Raw genomic sequence first — 18737 nt, forward strand, 5'->3', positions numbered from 1 at the left:
TACTTTTATTTATTTTCATACAGTACTGATCTGTCAGTACCGCTTCCATTTTATTTAAAGCTATCTCTAGGTCCTCCTTGCTAGAAGCCAATACTGCTATATCATCTGCAAATCTAAGCATACTAATCTTTTGCCCTTGCACATCTATCCCTACAGTTGTACTGTTTTTAATGATGTTGATGGCGTCTTCGATGTATAGATTAAAAAGTAGCGGTGATAGTGTGCATCCCTGCCTGACTCCCTTCCTAATATTTACTTCTCTACGTTGCATCCCCAGCTCTATAACTGCCTGTTGCTCTTTATACAAACTAAGTATCACTCTTCTATCTTTGTAATTTATTCCTACATTTTTAAGTATATTTAACATCTTGTCCCATTTAACATTGTCAAAAGCTTTCTCTAAATCTACAAATCCTATATAGAAGGCGATATAAGGAAAGAAATATGGAAGAGGATGGTAAAGAAATAGGAATAAAAAGTACCTACATATGATAGAAAAAGAGAGGGAACCTTAAAGACATTTAAAATCTATTATATGGTGAAACAATTGTTGTGGATAATTAATCAATTTTTGAAGCCTAATGTGTTTTTTTTTTAATTATTCATTTTACCATAATGTATTGCATAATACATTGAATGAATAGGATAATCTCCGATTAGATGGTTGTTTCTTATTCAGGCTCACTAGGAAAAGCTTCAATAGAGGAACAGCTCCAAACTTTAAAACTATAAAATTACCGTGTATAGTTGAGGCGATCAAAATTGACATAGTCCTCAATAAATTATCTGTGGGAATGGACGTATCTTCTGTCTTGTTTCCACTTGGAACTATAGTCATTCGATGCCTTTTCAACACGCCCTTGTTAAGTTAAGATATGCTTCATGAGTAGTGCAGATAAAGTGAAAAGAGATAACCGAATAGTAGTAAGCGGCGCAGCGGTTAGAAATTGTATAAGTACGCAATAGATCAGGGTCAGTTTTATAACTGCCTGATTGGAATTATCTCTTTAAACAAATGTCCTTGCTATCCTAAATTCCTGAGAATGTTGAAATTTCATTAAGGTCTGATGCTGACAACATGCTCTTTGTCTACATCTCTTTCTGTTACACGTCAATTGGTGTAATGTTATTTTTTATCTTTATTAGTATCCGCTGCAGTTCCTACCTAACATCCCTCTTCTATGTTTACAATATTCCCTATAACGTCTGTCATGAGTAAAAGTAGGTGTTCTGTTAGCAAGCGCTGTAACCTATAGTTAGATGTTGAAACATGAAAGTAAATGCGACAGTTTTATTGCGGACTATGTCAATTTTGAACATCCCAACTATATCTAAGTTGATCACTCCATCAATTTCTAATTAAAGATCAATTGAAGACTACTTTTTGCTAATCTTCTCTCTACCCGATTCAAACAGGTTTTCAAGATTTTATCTTTAACAAATTCAGAGTAACTAGATCATTGAATTCATGAAAACACTGATAGGTTTTATACGTTTTTTAGATTTGGTTGAAGAACGAAAAGCTCGTAAGAATAATGGAAAATTGAAGTGGAAAACCTTGAAAAGGAAACTAAAGACATTTAATGAAAAAATACGCTTCCAAAATCTGGTCATTACCGAAAATAGTTAATTCGTTCTTTCCTTAATGTCCTTTGGAAAAAATAACGACCTGCAACCGAGGTCATTAATCAGGCCGATTGATCGGTTACTGTTCCCAGCTTTTTCTTCTCGCTCCAAGGATTTATATCCCACGGCACAGGAGAGTGGATACGCTAGAAAACATTCGTCATTATGGGTCATTACCGGGAATTGTTCCTTGCCTTGTCCGCCCTGGATAACTACCATCGTGATGCCTAGTAGTCAACTACCCCGTTGCTGATTCACGCCGTAGATGACCCTCCAGTAGATACCTACACGCTTACAAGTGAGCGTAGGTATATATGTAGAGGTAAGTGTGGACCGACCCTCATTCTCTTGGCGTTCTAACAACTTCATTAAGGGATTTATACGATGAAAGCCTTTCGGAAAATTGTTTAGTGGTTTTCTACCTACATGCCACATGTATCTACCGATATAGGACGTAGAGATAGATATGTAGATAAATTCCACCAATAAAATTCATGCAACGACATTCTCGTCATTCTCGTCAAAGTGTTCCATAAGCACTAAGATATACACGGTTGTTCGGAAAGTCATTTCGTTTTTTCCCGACAGAGGATTTAATTGTATTCTTTTGCACTCAACTTCACATTTAAGCGGTATAATTTTTATATGCTTTGAGAGCTCATATAACAAGGCTTGTGTGTGAAAAATTCCAATTAATTCTACGCAGTAGTTTTTGGTTGGTGCCCTTTTAAATATGGAGAGCGATAAGCAGCATTTTCGACATACCTTACTGTTTTACTACAGAAAGGGTAAAAATGCTGTTCAAGCCAGAAAGAAATTGACTGATGTGTATGGAGAAGGTGTGTTGACAGTACGCCAGTGCCAGAACTGGTTCGCTAAATTTCGATCCGGCAATTTTGATGTCGAAGATGCACCACGTTCGGGAAGGCCGGTTGAAGCTGATAAAGACGCGATAAAGGCATTAGTTGATGTGAACCGGCGAATAACAACACGTGAGATCGGATTGAGGTTAAATTTATCAAATTCAACAGTTTATGACCACTTGAAAGGCCTGGGATTATCCTCGAAGCTCGATGTATGGGTTCCCCATGTTCTCACAGAGAGAAATCTGTGTCGCCGCATTGACGTCTGCGATTCGCTTCTCAAACGTCACGAAAATGATCCGTTTTTGAAGCGCATCATCACTGGGGACGAAAAATGGGTTGTATACAACAACGTCAAACGCAAGAGGTCATGGAGCAAAAAAGATGAACCGGCTCAAACCATTTCCAAAGCCGATATTCACCAAAAAAAGGTGATGCTGTCTGTTTGGTGGGATTTTAAAGGAATCGTTTTTTTTGAGCTTTTACCGGATAACACAACGATTAATTCGGAAGTCTACTGTCATCAGCTGGACAAACTGAATGATGCACTTCAACAGAAAAGGTCAGAACTAATCAACAGGAAAGGTGTAGTGTTTCACCAAGACAACGCGAGACCTCACACAAGTTTGGTCACTCGCCAAAAGCTTTTACAGCTTGAATGGGATACAATGCTACACCCACCATATTCTCCAGACCTGGCACCATCGGATTATTATTTGTTCCGGTCACTCCAAAATTTTTTAGACGGTAAAACCTTCACCTCAAATGAGGAGGTCAAAAACCTCCTCGATCAGTTTTTTGCCAGCAAAGACCAAAAATTTTATGAGCGTGGAATTATGCTACTACCAGAAAGATGGCAAAAGGTGTTAGACCAGAACGGTCAATATATAATTTAATAAAGTATTTGTTTATTATACGTCTTTCATTTCCACAACAGAAAACGAAATGACTTTCCGAACAACCCTATATTTTCTCCACTTCATTAATGTTTTCTTCTGTTGTTGACGTGCTTATCCGGCAAGCTCTTCGTCATTCGCATTTTTTCGCCCCTTTGAGAATATTTTGTATCACTGATAAATCGAAAATCGAATCTATGTAACTCACGGAAATTCACAATTTGCGATACTTTTTGAACAGACTTCATATAAGGGAGTATTTGTTTTATGTAATAATAATTACCATTTACGATTTGATATTACAGAAAATTAGTGAAGTATCACGTATCTAACTTACATTATACATTTAAAGTTTCAATGCGCATAGTGCAATTTTAGAATATATTGTTAACATTAATTTTATTGAAAATTCAAGTATTTTGTACAACGAGCGTTACTTACTTTCATATACATGCCTACGTATAAGAAATATGCATTGAGAGCTATACAATAATGCGCTAGCTTGGCTATTTTTTTTACGTNTTAATTTATGTTTAATTTCTGAAAATACTCAAGCGAATCACTAGCTAATTAATTTCTTTGCCATTTAGATTAACGACTGAGGTATTCGAGAAGGATTGACATAAGGATATAAGTTTAAGTGATTGTGGCGTCAAAAATACGAATTTGTAATCCTTAATGGATCAAACATTCGAACGCATTACTTTCGGACCAAATAAGCAGCAGAATCAATTCATATTAAATTAAGGCGGATGTCATCAGACCAGTTTTGTATTTTTTTCTTATTTTCACAATAAACAGTTTCTATGTTCCAAATTTTAACGGACAGTATGGAACTCCGTAATCGTAACATATCGTATATTCGAAATAAAGATCAATCTGAAACCATAACTGAATCTGATATAAAAATTCGAACAATTTCGAATATGGGGAGAGTCTAAATTATCAAATTAATTGTTTTTTTCTGTGATTGTAGTACCAAATGCCTAATAATAAAGTTATCTATTTGTAGTTTTCTTTCACAATTCCTTAAAAATCGAATATATGTAACTGAAACTATCCGAAATAATCGAATAATCCAAAATAATTGCATATCCAAAACCGTATCTGACACCAGTATAATATCATTCATGTATCCGTATCCTTATCCAGATCAGAAATTTCATAACATCCCTGGTTAGAAATGACGTAAAGGCTTTGATAGTTCTTCAGTTAGTAACCGAGGGAATTGTCCTCATCTATGACACATTTAATTAAAAGTATACCTAGTAACTTAATATTAACCAACTCTTCCATGACATTTTCGATTTCTAACCTTAATAATAACACTTACGATTTTAACTATGTAGAATAGTTAGCAACTTTCATTAACTGTACTCATGATTTCACCTTATATTTTTTTACAGTTTTCTCATACTATCCTATTAATTGGAAGGAAAAGCTGAACAAGAAAGTTTCGTAAGTTTGTTTGGGTCACTTTGTTATAGAAGGTTTTGAGGAGGACTTAGAAAACGAATAATTAAAACTAGACAACAACAACATATATTTACAACTTAACAACAACTGGCGTAGCGAAAGGAGAAGAGAAGAGACTTGTTCTCCTGAAGGCGTAAGACGAACTGCTTTTGTATTTTATGAAAAATGAAAAACTGCTCTACAAGGAAGGAATAGAGAGGGTAGTAGATACGAGTAGGGAAGCATTAAAATATGGAAACTTTAAGATTAGAAATACCAAGAAATTGATGGCCGGTCAACCACCGAAGAAACCGATTGTAAAAATGTAATTAGGAAGGAATGAAAGGTACAGACNTTAATTCGTAGTATCTATCTATAATTATTATTTACGTTGACCTACGTTTCCACTTGGACGAAATTAAGTCAGAAAAAAGACTGCCTTAGAATATTACTGTACTAGCATTTACCTAAATGATCCCTAGAAATCCCACAAAAACTTAGAGCAAGACAGGCAGACCCTGAATCAAATAGGTGCTCTTAATGCTAGCGCGTGACCTAAACCTAGAGCTTTTTAGTGGTGCAAGTTTGAGAAAAGGAGTTGAAATTGGGAGGCGACAGCTAAAATCATACCAGTAGATGGCTGCTACGTATCTTATGTTAGTGATCAATTATAAAGAAACCGACTTTAATACTTGCATGCAACTGCATTATGCTTTTTCGCGGGATTGGTGTTCACTTATTACCGAACCAACCACAAAATAGTAAAACCAACTGTTGACCGTATAGTAATCTTTTGTTAGCATCTTCACAGAATTAGCTCCAATATAATTTGGTACCATAGTTATCATTAAACTAAAGAAATGAATAGAAAATATCAACAACAATGCCAATACAGGAAGAATAACAGTACGATCATTACTTTGTTAAGGAAATTACCTATACCTTGAATAAACATACAATTTAGACATCTTTTAGAAGTCAGTTAGTTTAATATGAAATATTATTCTGAAAATTCATTTCTGAATATTTACCCACTACACACTACCTCCCGGGTTCGATTCCCGGCGGGGGCGTGACAACAGCAACATTTTTTTTCCCTCATTAATTTGAGGCAGTGTGTAGTGGGTAAAAATTTAGAAATGAATTTTCAGAACAATATTTCATACTATACGTTGATGTAATGTTCCTGGGTTTAATAAAATTAACTTCTAAGACTGATAACGACAAAAACTATTTATTTACACTAATTATTAAAGAACTTAAAAACACCATTAAATTAGAACTAAACTTAGGTTATGAATTATTCTATTCATTTACACTACTGTTGATATATCACTATTTACTGCGCTATTTCACTGCTATCACTGTCAATTTATTTGTGCATTCACTTCTACAATGGCCAATTTATTTCTTCTCCTCTCGGCGATCGTCTCTTCCTTTGAATACTCTTTTGTTTACTTTCTGGAACCTTCTGGAAGCATCGGGATAGTTTATTTTTTCTTTGAACTGTTAACTGCTTTCCCAGAACGCAGGTGCGACACACACATTTACAATTACGGCGCACATGAAGAAAGGCGCACGCGGATTGTCGGTGAATCGATAAGCCGTTCACGCACACGTGTGCCCGATCGCACACAAATACACTCGTGCTCGCTACACTGCCTCCTTCTTAAGGATGTTTCGTCTCGAAACATTTTCAGTTTCCGTTTCGCAGGATCATGCCGGAATCTGCAGTTCTCACCTTTACGACATCCGCTCCGGGAATAGAAGTAACAGTCCATTCCAGTACGGCGGAACAGGACTTCGACTTACGATCCTCCAATCTAGGTTGTCCAGTCCACAACCAAGCTTCGGAATCACCAGCTTCTGTAGGTTACCATCCAGAAGATGTCCCCGTAGTTCAATTACTGCGTCCCAAAGGTCTCTATAAGTTGGTTCACCAGAGAATCTTCCCTTAGTTACTAGGTAATAGATATTGCATCGTCCGTCAGGCAGGCACAACAGTCTTATTCTCTTCTGTACTTGGTCTTCAAGATGTTCCAAACCGCCAAATCGGCGTATGAACTAGGCCGCAATACCACGGCTCATTCTGAGATCCTTAGAAACGCAATGGGTCAGAGAATATTCCTTAGATATAGCAAAGAGGTCTCGTCGGATTTTTTGCATCACTCCAAATCTCCTGTTAACATGGGGGCCTTCCTTCATGAATTCTTCGAATGTGGCCTCGGAAAGAATAGTTTTTAATAATTTAGCCCCCGTCTCCTCTTCATTTGCAGCGGCGAATGGAGTCAAGCGATTAAAATGGACTACCTTCGGCTTCCCATTTGGAGTTTTCTTAATTCGGCAGATCACGTCGTTAATCCTCTTCACTATCTCAAGGGGCCACCGACATTGTATTGATGCATTGGCGCCCTTGGCCCTTTCTGTGGTCCATTACTCGCGGGTGGTACAGTTCTCACACCAATTCTTGACATCTTCCTTACAGTTCACCCAATAAAATCGCCCTCAAACTTTCCCAAGCGTCTTATCTACTCCAAAATGGTCACCACACCTCTCTAACCTTCTTTCGAGGAATAACCAGTTGCTTCCTATCTTCCTCTCCATCTGAACTTTCAACAACACGCTTCAGGATGCCATCCTCCAAAACCATTGAGCCCCACTGAGCCCATAACGATTTTACTACTTGGGTACAGGAAGAAATTTGCTGCCACGTTGGTCGTTTTCCGTTTCTTTTCCATTCTATCACTTTCTTCAAGTCCGGGTCGCTTTCTTCGTCGTTTTTTATATAGTCAGGTAACCTTTCCTCATCGATTACCGTGATGCGTCGAATTGCCCCTTCATTCTGTTCCATTCGATCACACTGCTTGCAGTCTGTTTGACAAGATTTTCTGGAAAGTGCATCGGCATTCTTGTGTCCGATTCCAGGCCGGTGCTCTACGTCAAAACATATTCCTGTAGCTTCTCAATTCATCAAGCTACCTGACCCTCCAGATTCTTGAAATTCAGAAGCCACTTTAAAGCTGCATGATCGGTGCGCAGGGTGAATTTTCGTCCATATAGGTACTTATAAAAATGTTCTACACCTTTGACTACAGCCACCATCTCTCGTCTAGTGACGCAGTAGTTTAATTCGGCTTTTGATAAGGTCTTGCTAAAATAGCCGATTACCTTCTCTTGGCCATCTTGTAACTGCGAAAGAACGGCTCCCATTCCCCCATTGCTTTTCTATAGATCCGTTTAACAGTTTCGTTCCCCAATGCACGAGCCAATGCATCAGCTGGCGTCGGGCGTCGTAGGTCGGTCAAGGCGTATTCGTTGTTGAATGTCACTGTCCCGTAAGTCCATCAGTAATAGCCAACCTTTCCATCAATTCTTCTGGAATATAAGGATTGGCCAGTCGAGACAGTCTCGCAATATCGGCCTCGAATTCTTGTAGCGATTCCGTTGGTTTCATGTTTCACGTTTCAAACTTTTACCATTTTCTTCCAATTTATTTTCCAAACTTTTGCTGTTTTCTTCCAATTTATTTTCCAAACTTTTACTGTTTTCTTCCAAATTATTATCCAAACTTTTACTATTTTCTTCCAATTTATTTTCTAAACTTTTACTATTGTTCGAATTTTTCTAAACTTTTCATCGTTTGTGACAATTCGTCTTCGAAAAGGAACGTTTCCGCTTTCTTACCGCTTGTCGCTTCATCCCGTTCTTCTAATTCTCTTCTTAACTCGGCGACTTTTAATTCGTACAACTTCTTTGCCATTGTAATGTCTTTTACTCAACCCCACACCTGACACCAGTTGTTATGTTGGTGGGTTTAACAAAATTAACTTAAGACTAATAACNATATTTGCAGGTAACCACTCGTCATCGATTACCGTGACACGTCGAATTGCTTCTTCATTCTTTTCCATTCGATCACACTGCTTGCACTCTGTTTGACATCGAATACTTGGGGGAGGGGTACTTTTCCTGCACTGTCTCTTCGTATGCCCTAGTTCTCCGCAATTCCAACACCTTAGCTTTCGAGTTTCTTTATCGAACTTGGAGATGATTTGGTAAACGGTTTCTTCTAAATATTCTGACGAATACGTTTCTTCACGCAGTAGCCGAACCCTTCCCTGTTTGCTATAGGCCCATTTAACAGTTTCGTACTCCAATGCACGAGCTAATGCATCAGCTAGGTCGGTCAAGGCGTATTCGTTGTTGAGTGTCACTGTCCCGAAGTCTATCAGTAAATGCCTCCACTGCCAACCTTTCCATCAATTCTTCTGGAGTATTAGGATAAGCCAGTCGAGACAGTCTCGCAATATCGTCCTCGAATTCTTGTAGGGATTCCGTTGGTTTCTGCTGACGGGTTTTCAGTTGTATGTGATACACCGCTGTTAAATGAGCCTCGCCGTAGCGGAACTCTAACCGTTTTACCAACTCTTCGTAATCCGCCAATTCTTCCGGGGAAAGGGTGTTCGAAGACCAATAACGACAAAAACTGTTTATTTACACTTATTATTATGGAACTTAAAAACACTATTGTATTATAACTAAACTTAGGTTATGAATTATTCTATTTATTTACACTACTATTGATATATCATTATTTACTGCGGTATTTATTTCACTGCTATCAATGTCAATTTATTTCTGGATTCACTTCTGCAACGGTCAATTTATTTCTTCTTCTCTTCCTTTAAATACTCTTTTGCTTACTTTCTGGAACCTTCTGGATACATCCGGATAGTTTATTTTTTCGTTGAACTGTTTAACTGCTTTCCCAGAATGTAGGTACAACACACATATTTACAAATAGGGCGCACATGAAGAAAGGCGCCCGCGGATAGTCGGCGAATCGATAAGCCGTTCACGCGCACATGTGCCCGATCGCACAGAAACACACTCGTGCTCACTACAATATATATCAATATTTACTAATAATCTTGGGCGCTAATCTATTGTACTACTTGAATTAGGCCTAAAACATGTTGGTGTTTTACAAACATGTAATATTATTTTAGCAGAAACAGCAAAATGACTAAGACAGCAAATTACTCTATGTATATCATGTTTGTTGAACAGGCCTGTAACAGCAATTAAGCAGGCAATTACATCACAACTGTAAGATCCAGTCAGAAGAAGGATACGTTTTTTAAATTGGAAAGGAATCCTTTTGGAGCATTTATTGTGAAATATCAGGTTTTGTGTTCTTAATAACTCTAGTTGTAGAGAATAGGTTTTGTCAGTAAATTAAGTCAAAGAAAATAAAGACTATGAGAACGAAGAGTCAGTTACAAGGTTATCCGTATAACGGTTACAAAAATGGCATTTTCCAGTATTTTCTAGAAAAACTGTCTATCCTGTGATACCAGATAAACATTCTATGTTCAGCATCTGTCTCTAGAAAGTCTTATTCATGTGGATAATTATGTGCTAAACCATGTGCAACTACGTAAGAGCGAACTAGGCAAGTAGTCCTCGGATTCGGAACTATCCCTTAAGCTACATTTGGACTGGGAACTGCACAACGGACCGCGATACTAACGAAACCGAGTAAAGAATATTTACCTATTATTGACAAAATCAACCGTTACATAAACGAATGCGAATGTTTCTGTATAACCAAATACGATTATAAACGATATAAACGCGCCTTTCCAGATTTTACATACACATAGAGCGCATCTGCAAAAACCTCAAAATTTTTGACCACGACCGATTCCCACTTTGGTGCAAGGTGTTGATATTAATAGCAAAAGGTCACTGATCTTTTTACAGGTTCTTAAGTCGTCGATTGAGGTTGGTACTGGTCTCTGCTTGTACTTTCCTGATATATCTTTTTTCCTCTTGCTACATCCCAATTTGTATATTTTTTGACGTGACAATGTCTTATAATTCGATGGAGCCGGCTGCACGCACGAAAAAACATGACTCATGCGGCGTTACCTCTCTCTGAGGCGTTCCATTTAAGGCTTGAAGTGCAAGCGAGAGCGCGGAACGAGCGACAAAGAGGCACAATCGGCCTCCGCGTTCGGCAGCGTTCGACATCTGTCTCTCTCCTACTTGAGTGAGCGATGCGTCCGCGTGGACAGCTGCTATACAATAATACATTTCCATTTACCTCCTTCTCTATATCCATACAAAATATCTATCAAACAAATAAAATTAAAATTTTCTTTTGAAAAATGAAACCATTCCATCAGTATTTTCTTATGACGTTGTCACGTTCAACTATCGTCAGTAAACCGACTTTACAGACAACCGATTTTTTTCTGGCGCAACCTAAAGCCTGTTGTAGCTCAGAAAAGGTGACGGTGAAGGTTGGGGAGATTTTCAGCTAGGTTTGGTAGCTTTGCAGTAAAGTCGTGTAGCTTTAGAGGTAAGTTTGGCAAATTTGCAGCTAACTTGAAATAAAGTAGCTTTACAGTTAAGTAATAGTTTCACTGGGAAGGAGTGGTAGTTAGTTAGCTAGAGAGGAGCCTCTATTCTGATTTCTCTTGTATTCTCTAGCTCTTTTAAATGAGTTTTGGAGCTCGCATCTGCGGATATGTCCCTTGTGTTGGCAGTGAAGTAACTTTACAGTTAAGTAATAATCTCACTGGAGAGAAAAGGTAGCTAGTTAGCTAGAGAGGAGGCTCTCCTCTTATTTCCCTCGTGTTGTCTCATCCTTTTACATGATTTTTGAGCTCCCATATGCGAATTTTGCATTGTGCGAGCTTCATGATAAGACATTAGAAGTTAGCTTTCGGATTGAACTTGACAATTTATTTTAGTCAACGTGGACTCGACTCCACGTAGTCTACTTCCAAAAATTCTAATTACTTCATGACACCTGCAAGAATCGCGGCTTTCAATCAAGTCTACGCAGAGTGCTGCTTCCGAGAATCAGACTGTATTATTGTAATAGTATGAGATATATGAGAAACACAGCGGTCAATCAGCTACACGTGACTGTTTTCGAAAATCTGGTCATATTATTACCATTGTATGGTGCATGTATGTAAAAACCGTTGCGATCATCGCTGATACATGTATGATTTGTCGATGCATCAGACGATTATCCAGATCAGTTTTACCTCCCTACCTGACATACACATTCGGCAACTGTCCAAGCAAACTGCTAAATAACCATGAAATTCCATATGAAGTAAAACTAATGTACTAAACTAGAAATCATTAGAAATTTAGGTACAGAAATATTCCCAAGAAGTGATTGATTTATAGCGGTACTTGTAAGAAAAAATAAAGTCATATTGGATTGCGAAAAGCAAACAGAAATGATTTCAAAGGATGCAACTCTAATCTGAGTTCAATGATGAAGTTGACCTATTTTTCACTGAGATGACAGTTGACGATAATGGATTAACGAAGAGGTGGACATAGAAAAGACAGCGGTATTCGAAGAAGAATAGTTATGGATTAGGCTTATCACGAATTACGTTTTTTATGTATTCTATTTCAAAGGTGGTGTGGAAACAAATGTAGGGCAATACCCGTGATTTAAGTATTTCCCTTTTTATCTATGTCTATCTAGCAAACAATTTTTATAATTAACGAGATATTTGAGAAAAATTGTTTTCCTTTAATACACTTTTTCGTCTTTTGCACACCGTTGACCATCTGTAACTTTTGCAGTTGCTCAGTCTTGGTCTTTCGAGAAATTAGAAATTTGTAAGATCATAAAAATAATCTAGTCGGAAAATCTTCAATTGAATTTTTTTAGAAGTTCATGTACAAAGTGACTGGTCCGTGAGGCCAATTAGAATATTATACAAAGTATTTAATTTCACACAACCCATCTCCTTATAGTATGTCATGGAATAACTTCTCTTGTAAGTAAAATAATCGTTTTAGGAACTAAAAAGATCACATAAAGCACGATAGGAACTATGACCCATGTATAATATTTACGTAAATTTTATCACTAATTAATCTCCGTTTTTACTTAAATAGGCTATTTGGATACCAACAGATACTCATCAATTCTGTGGAAGAAATTCAAGTGGCTTTACTTATTATTCCGGAAGCAACGAAGTTATTGTTTCCTTTTATGGTAGCTCTAAACCTCATGGGAAGGGGTTTCGGTTAGAATTTTCTACGACAGGTATGATTAAGGAAGTAGTTGCTTAACTATAAATTAATTCAAATTACAAATTTATTTTAGGTTGTAGTCGTAATTACACTAACTCTCAAGGTCGAATAAAATATGATCGTTACAAACCTGAAAACTGTCTCATGCTTATTTCTACTCCCGAGAATACAACTATTTCGCTGTATTTCATGAAATTTTCAATTTATGACACGCCAACCTGTTCAGAAAATTTTCTTTTGGTAATAAACAAGTTTAGAATCGCTTACGTTTTAATCGATAAATTCTCTTTTGTAGATATATGATGGAAATTCTACTAGTAGTCATGAATTAGCGCGGCTATGTCGATATACAGTTCCAAATCCTATATTTTCATCTGGAAACCAGTTACTTCTACATTTAGTTGTAAATCAACAAATAGCTATGTTCTTCGATCTTCTTTATGTTTCCTCTTCTGGAGGTACTATTAGTATTTGATAATTGTGAATGACTTACATCAGACAAAGTGAAGCTGGCACATGAAAGAATGGCTACGATCATTCGCCCTCTGTTGGAACCATATGAAACAGCCATTGCTGTGGATCTCCCAAACATATGAATACTATTTCTCTGTCAACATCCTTACCTTGGATTTATTAGCAAAATTTTTTACTAATTTCTTTTTCGATACATATGCTCTTAGCATTAAAGACAGTACAACTGTACGGATAGATATACAGGGGCAAAAGATTAGTATGCAGTTTTTTAAGTTTGTTTGGGTCACTTTGTTTAGAGAAGGGTTTGAGGAGGACTTAGAAAACGAATAATTAAAACTAGATAACAACAACATATATTTACAACTTAACAACAACTGGCGTAACGAAAAGAGAAGAGAAGAGGCTTGTTCTGCTGAAGGCGTAAGACGAACTGATTTTGTATTTATGGAAAATGAAAAACTGTTGTACAAGAAAGGAATAGAGAGGGTAGTAGATACGAGTAGAGAAGTATTGAAATATGGAAACTTTAACATTAGAAATACCAAGAAATTGATGGCAGTGTCAACCACCCAAGAAACCGATTGTAAAATTGCAATTAGGAAGAAATGAAAGGTACAGACGTCATGCGGTTAGTACACGAAAGATGAAATGTTACAGAGATTATGGGAAAGTACAGTAATAGAGTTATTTAAATAGATAAGAAAGATACAATAGGTTATTTACAAAAGAAAGGAATTTTTATGGATCCTAATCGAAAATAGAAAAGAAATTATTTAGAAAGGTATTTACAATATGTACACAAAAAGAAACAATTTTAAAACATGTGGTGGATATCGCCACAGTACCCCCCTTCCAGTGATGAAGTCACGAAAATCCCACTTGTAAGATTGTTCTGGCACAAGTGGTTTGGGTGACGCGTCTGGAATGGCTGGAGTATGCTGAAACTCGATCGTCCTGTCATCGTCGGCATCGATGTTGGAGTCGTTGTCGTCCAAATCAGCTATGACGTATGCCGGTTTAAGTCTCTATCAACCAGACTTTGACATCTTTGTTCCTAACGTTGACCACGAATCATGACGTACAAAACGTGGGTTGCAGTAGCTAGGTCCTAGAACACGAAAGGTGCTTTCTCGCCGTGTCTCGTTCCATCCACAGGTCGAAACTACTGCACGTGTAATCTCAAGTTCTGCACAAAGTCTGATGTTGCATTAGGTCCTGTTGTCTGGCCCAGAAATTCGCCCGGGAGTGGTTCGCCGTATACCATCTCCGCCGCTGTAGACTGAAGCTCGTCCTTCCAAACCGAACGTATCCCTAACATTACTGTTGGTAGGGTTTCGGTCCATTTGGAAGAACGGTGACACTTGATTACGGCCTTCAGCTGCCGGTGAAGCCTCTCGACCATCCCGTTTGCTTCGGGATGGTATGCGGTTGTCTTGAGATGAGTCGTACCTGTCAAAGCATTCAGTTCCCTGAACAAGTGTGACTCAAACTGTCGACCCTGGTCCGTTGTAACTCGTAACAGCGTCGCGCGCTATCCAATGGTGGTAGAAGTTTCTGGCAACCGTGGCGGCTTCTTGGTCCTCCATTGGGATAGCTCTGGCCAGCGGCAGAATCGATCCACACACGTCAGAAGATATCGATAGCCATCGCAGTAGGGCATTACTACAATGTCGACATGGACATGTTTGAAACGACTTGACGGTGGTGCAAAGATCCCTGGTACTGACGATACGTGTCGAGTTACCTTCGATTTTTGACAATCCACGCAATTTCTGGCCATCTCCCTACAGTCTCTTTTGATAATTTTAATTGTAGGCTGGTACCTTTGCTCTTCTGTAGCGCGGCTAGCTCTTCGTCCGTGCGTTGCGCTGCTGCTAATTGTTCCATGTCAATTGCGAGCGCGACCTCTTCTATCCGCGAAAGGGCGTCAGCAACAACGTTATTCTCTCCGGGAAGGTGGCGGATGTCGGTGGAGAACTGGCTGATAAAATCCAGGTACCTGAACTGTCGAGGGCTGCATACTCCATCCTTCTTTTCCAAAGCGTAAGTGATCGGTTTGTGATCCGTATAAATGATGAACGTTCTAGCCTCTACCATGTGGCGAAATTGCTTCACGGCGTCGTAGATGGCTAGCAGTTCCCTGTCATAGGCGGCGTACTTGATTTCCGCCGATTTTAATTTCCTGGAAAAGAAGGATAGCGGCTGCCAAGTACCATCGATGAGCTGTTGAAGCACTGCTCCAATTGCAGAGTTTGACGCATCGCAGAAGATAGCCAGCGGTGCGTCAGGTACCGGATGTACCAGGAGCGTCGCGGTTGCCAAGCCCTTTTTGGTGGAGTCGAATGCTGCGGTGGCTTCCGGTGTCCATGCTATAGGTGTCTTACCCTTTACGTCGCCCTTCAGTAGCTCGTTAAGTGGCGCTTGTAAGCTTGCGGCATTAGGTATGAATCTCCGGTAGAAATTTACCATGCCCAGGAATTGCCTCAGTCCTTTAACAGTTGTTGGTTGTGCGAAAGATGCAATCGCCTCGACTCTTTCAGGTAGTGGTGCCGTACCTTTGCTGTTGACGAGGTATCCTAGAAATTTTACCTCGGATTGTCCAAATTTACACTTGGCCGGGTTGATTACGACACCGTAATCTTGTAAACGGCGGAATAGGATGTCCAGATGGGCAAGATGTTCATCGGTCGTTCTTGAAGCCACCAATATGTCGTCGATATACGCGTAACAGAAGTCCAGACCGCGTATCACTTCGTCAATGAAGCGCTGGAACGTCTGTGCCGCGTTTCGCAGACCGAACGACATATAGGGGAATTCGTAAAGTCCAAAGGGAGTGGTAATAGCGGTTTTGCAGATGTCTTCTGCGGCGACCGGGATCTGATGGTAGGCCTTAACCAGATCGATAGTTGAAAAAACGGTGTTCCCGGCTAGCGTTTGGGAGAAGTCGTGAATGTGTCTCACCGGGTATCGATCTGGTACGGTCCTAGCGTTGAGTCCTCGGTAATCGCCGCATGGACGCCATTCGTCACCATTCTTCGGGACCATATGAAGAGGGGACGACCAGCAACTTTGGGATGGCCTGATGGTTCCCAATTTCAGCATGGCATCGAATTCTCGCTTGGCCGCCTGCAGACGATCTGGAGCCAATCTTCTAGGTTTGTGCGCCACGGGTGGTCCTGGTGTCGTCTTTATGTGATGTATCGTACGATGTTTTACGGTTCCGGTTCCGTCTGGGCGTACGACATCCGGAAACTTTGCCAGGAGATCCAGATATGAAGACGAGCCGTTGATAATCTTCACCGTTGGTACCTCGGCGTCGGCTGCTTGGCCTATCGCTGATATTTTGGTTGTGCCATCGATGAGCCTTCGATTTTTAGCGTCAACCAAAAGATCGAAGTATGCCAGGAAATCGATACCTAGGATGGGCCTGCTCACGTCAGCAATCACAAATCTCCAAGTAAAGTCCCTCCGGAGTCCTAGATTGAGAGTTCTTGTTGTCGTGCCGTATGTCGTGATAGGAGTCCCGTTAGCCGAGGAAAGTTGGTAAGCACTCCTTTCACATGGCTGCCGAATGTAAAAACGCGAAAACACACACAAACCGGCACCAGTGTCAACCAGAAATAATTTGTTTGTTTCGGTCAGGAACCAGGATACGGTGGGATGCTGTAGGCCTTGGGTAGTCTGCCGCCATTAACGACTGGCCCCGGAGTTTTCCGCACTCGCGAATTTACCTGGTTGAGTGCATTTTCGCGCGCGATTACCAAATTGTTCATGGCACCAGCAGAATCCGTCCCCCGCGTATCGTCCGCGAGAGTTCGATCTACCGCGCGAATTCGATCGGCCCCGAAAACATAACCGTCCGTGCGAACCTGTAGAGTCCGGTGCTCGAAACTGGTTGGATCGCAGTTCTGAAATTTCGGCACGAAGGTTTGTGATTTCCTGATGGACGGCGTTGCTCATTTCAATTCGCATCTGACGTAACTGTTCCGCGAGCATGTAGGCAATTGATGTTGAAGTATCACTTACTGCGGCTGATGTTGCTGTTGCTGTGGCGATTGTAGATTTCCCTAGAGATAGATTCATCATCTTATCCGCTAGATCGGCCACGTCCTCCAAGGAAGGGTTGTTTTGTGCCGCAAGTTTTGGCTGGATACTGGTCGGAAGTAGGTTGAACCATATTGCTCGAATAATATTGTCGGGAACCGCTGAACCAGCGAAGCCTTTAAGGTGCCGCAAAAATTGGGACGGCTTGCGATCTCCCAATTCTTCATTTTCGAGGAAACGGCGAGTCTTCTCTTCTTGGGAAGCGCTGAGCCGTTTTATTAGTTCCGTTTTGAGCAATGCATAGGAACCATCGCTTAGAGTGGCCACCACTAAATCACTCACTTCCGATGCTACGCGCGATTCGAGACTTTAAGCTATGATCTTCAATTTTTTAATGTTTGAATTGATACCGGCACTCGGGAAAGCCAACTCCACTTGTGAAAACCATAGTTCCAGATCGGTGTAATTAAACTGTGGTAAAGTCATTCGGGTGTTTCTGTTACCGATCATCGATTCTAATGCACCTAAAATATGGGCTTCGTCGACTGTTGGATGTGCCATTATCGCGAAAACACAAAAAAAAGTATACATAACGAAGAAAAGTTTACCTGCGTTGTTTTCACCAAACTCAATTGCACTTTTTATCTTCGACTGATACACTTATGCACTAGAATGTTTGTACGTGTAAAATTCTCACTAGAAGCGTCGGAGGTCACCACTTTTATAAGTTTGTTTGAGTCACTTTGTTTAGAGGAGGGTTTGAGGAGGACTTAGAAAACGAATAATTAAAACTAGATAACAACAACATATATTTACAACTTAACAACAACTGGCGTAACGAAAAGAGAATAGAAGGGACTTGTTCTGCTGAAGGCGTAAGACGAACTGATTTTGTATTTATGGAAAATGAAAAACTGTTCTACAAGAAAGGAATAGAGAGGGTAGTAGATACGAGTAGGGAAGTATTGAAATATGGAAACTTTAAGATTAGAAATACCAAGAAATTGATGGCCGGTCAACCACCGAAGAAACCGATTGTAAAAATGTAATTAGGAAGGAATGAAAGGTACAGACGTCATGCGGTTAGTACACAAAAGATGAAATGTTACAGGGATTATAGGAAAGTACAGTAATAGAGTTATTTAAATAGATAAGCAAGATACAATAGATTATTTACAAAAGGAAGGAATTTTTATAGACACTAATCGAAAATAGAAAAGAAATATTTTAGAAAGGTATTTACAATATATAAACAAAATGAAACAATTTTCACACATGTGGTGGATATCGCCACAGTACC

General features: G+C 39.5%; 1 protein-coding gene and 1 long non-coding RNA gene across 3 annotated transcripts in view; one reads left to right on the forward strand and one right to left on the reverse strand.

Annotated features, from left to right (window-relative positions):
• Positions 1 to 18737, reverse strand: part of LOC108734871 (homeobox protein SMOX-1-like) — a 154943-nt gene that overhangs the window by 61301 nt on the left and 74905 nt on the right. The window lies entirely within an intron of this gene.
• On the forward strand, positions 12758 to 13595 carry LOC112906741. Its single transcript, XR_003232549.1, has 3 exons — positions 12758 to 12932; positions 12993 to 13159; positions 13215 to 13595. It is a non-coding gene; the product is annotated as an uncharacterized LOC112906741 (long non-coding RNA).

Source organism: Agrilus planipennis, unplaced genomic scaffold (assembly GCF_000699045.2).
Source record: "Agrilus planipennis isolate EAB-ADULT unplaced genomic scaffold, Apla_2.0 scaffold50, whole genome shotgun sequence".
NCBI lineage: Eukaryota > Metazoa > Arthropoda > Insecta > Coleoptera > Buprestidae > Agrilus > Agrilus planipennis.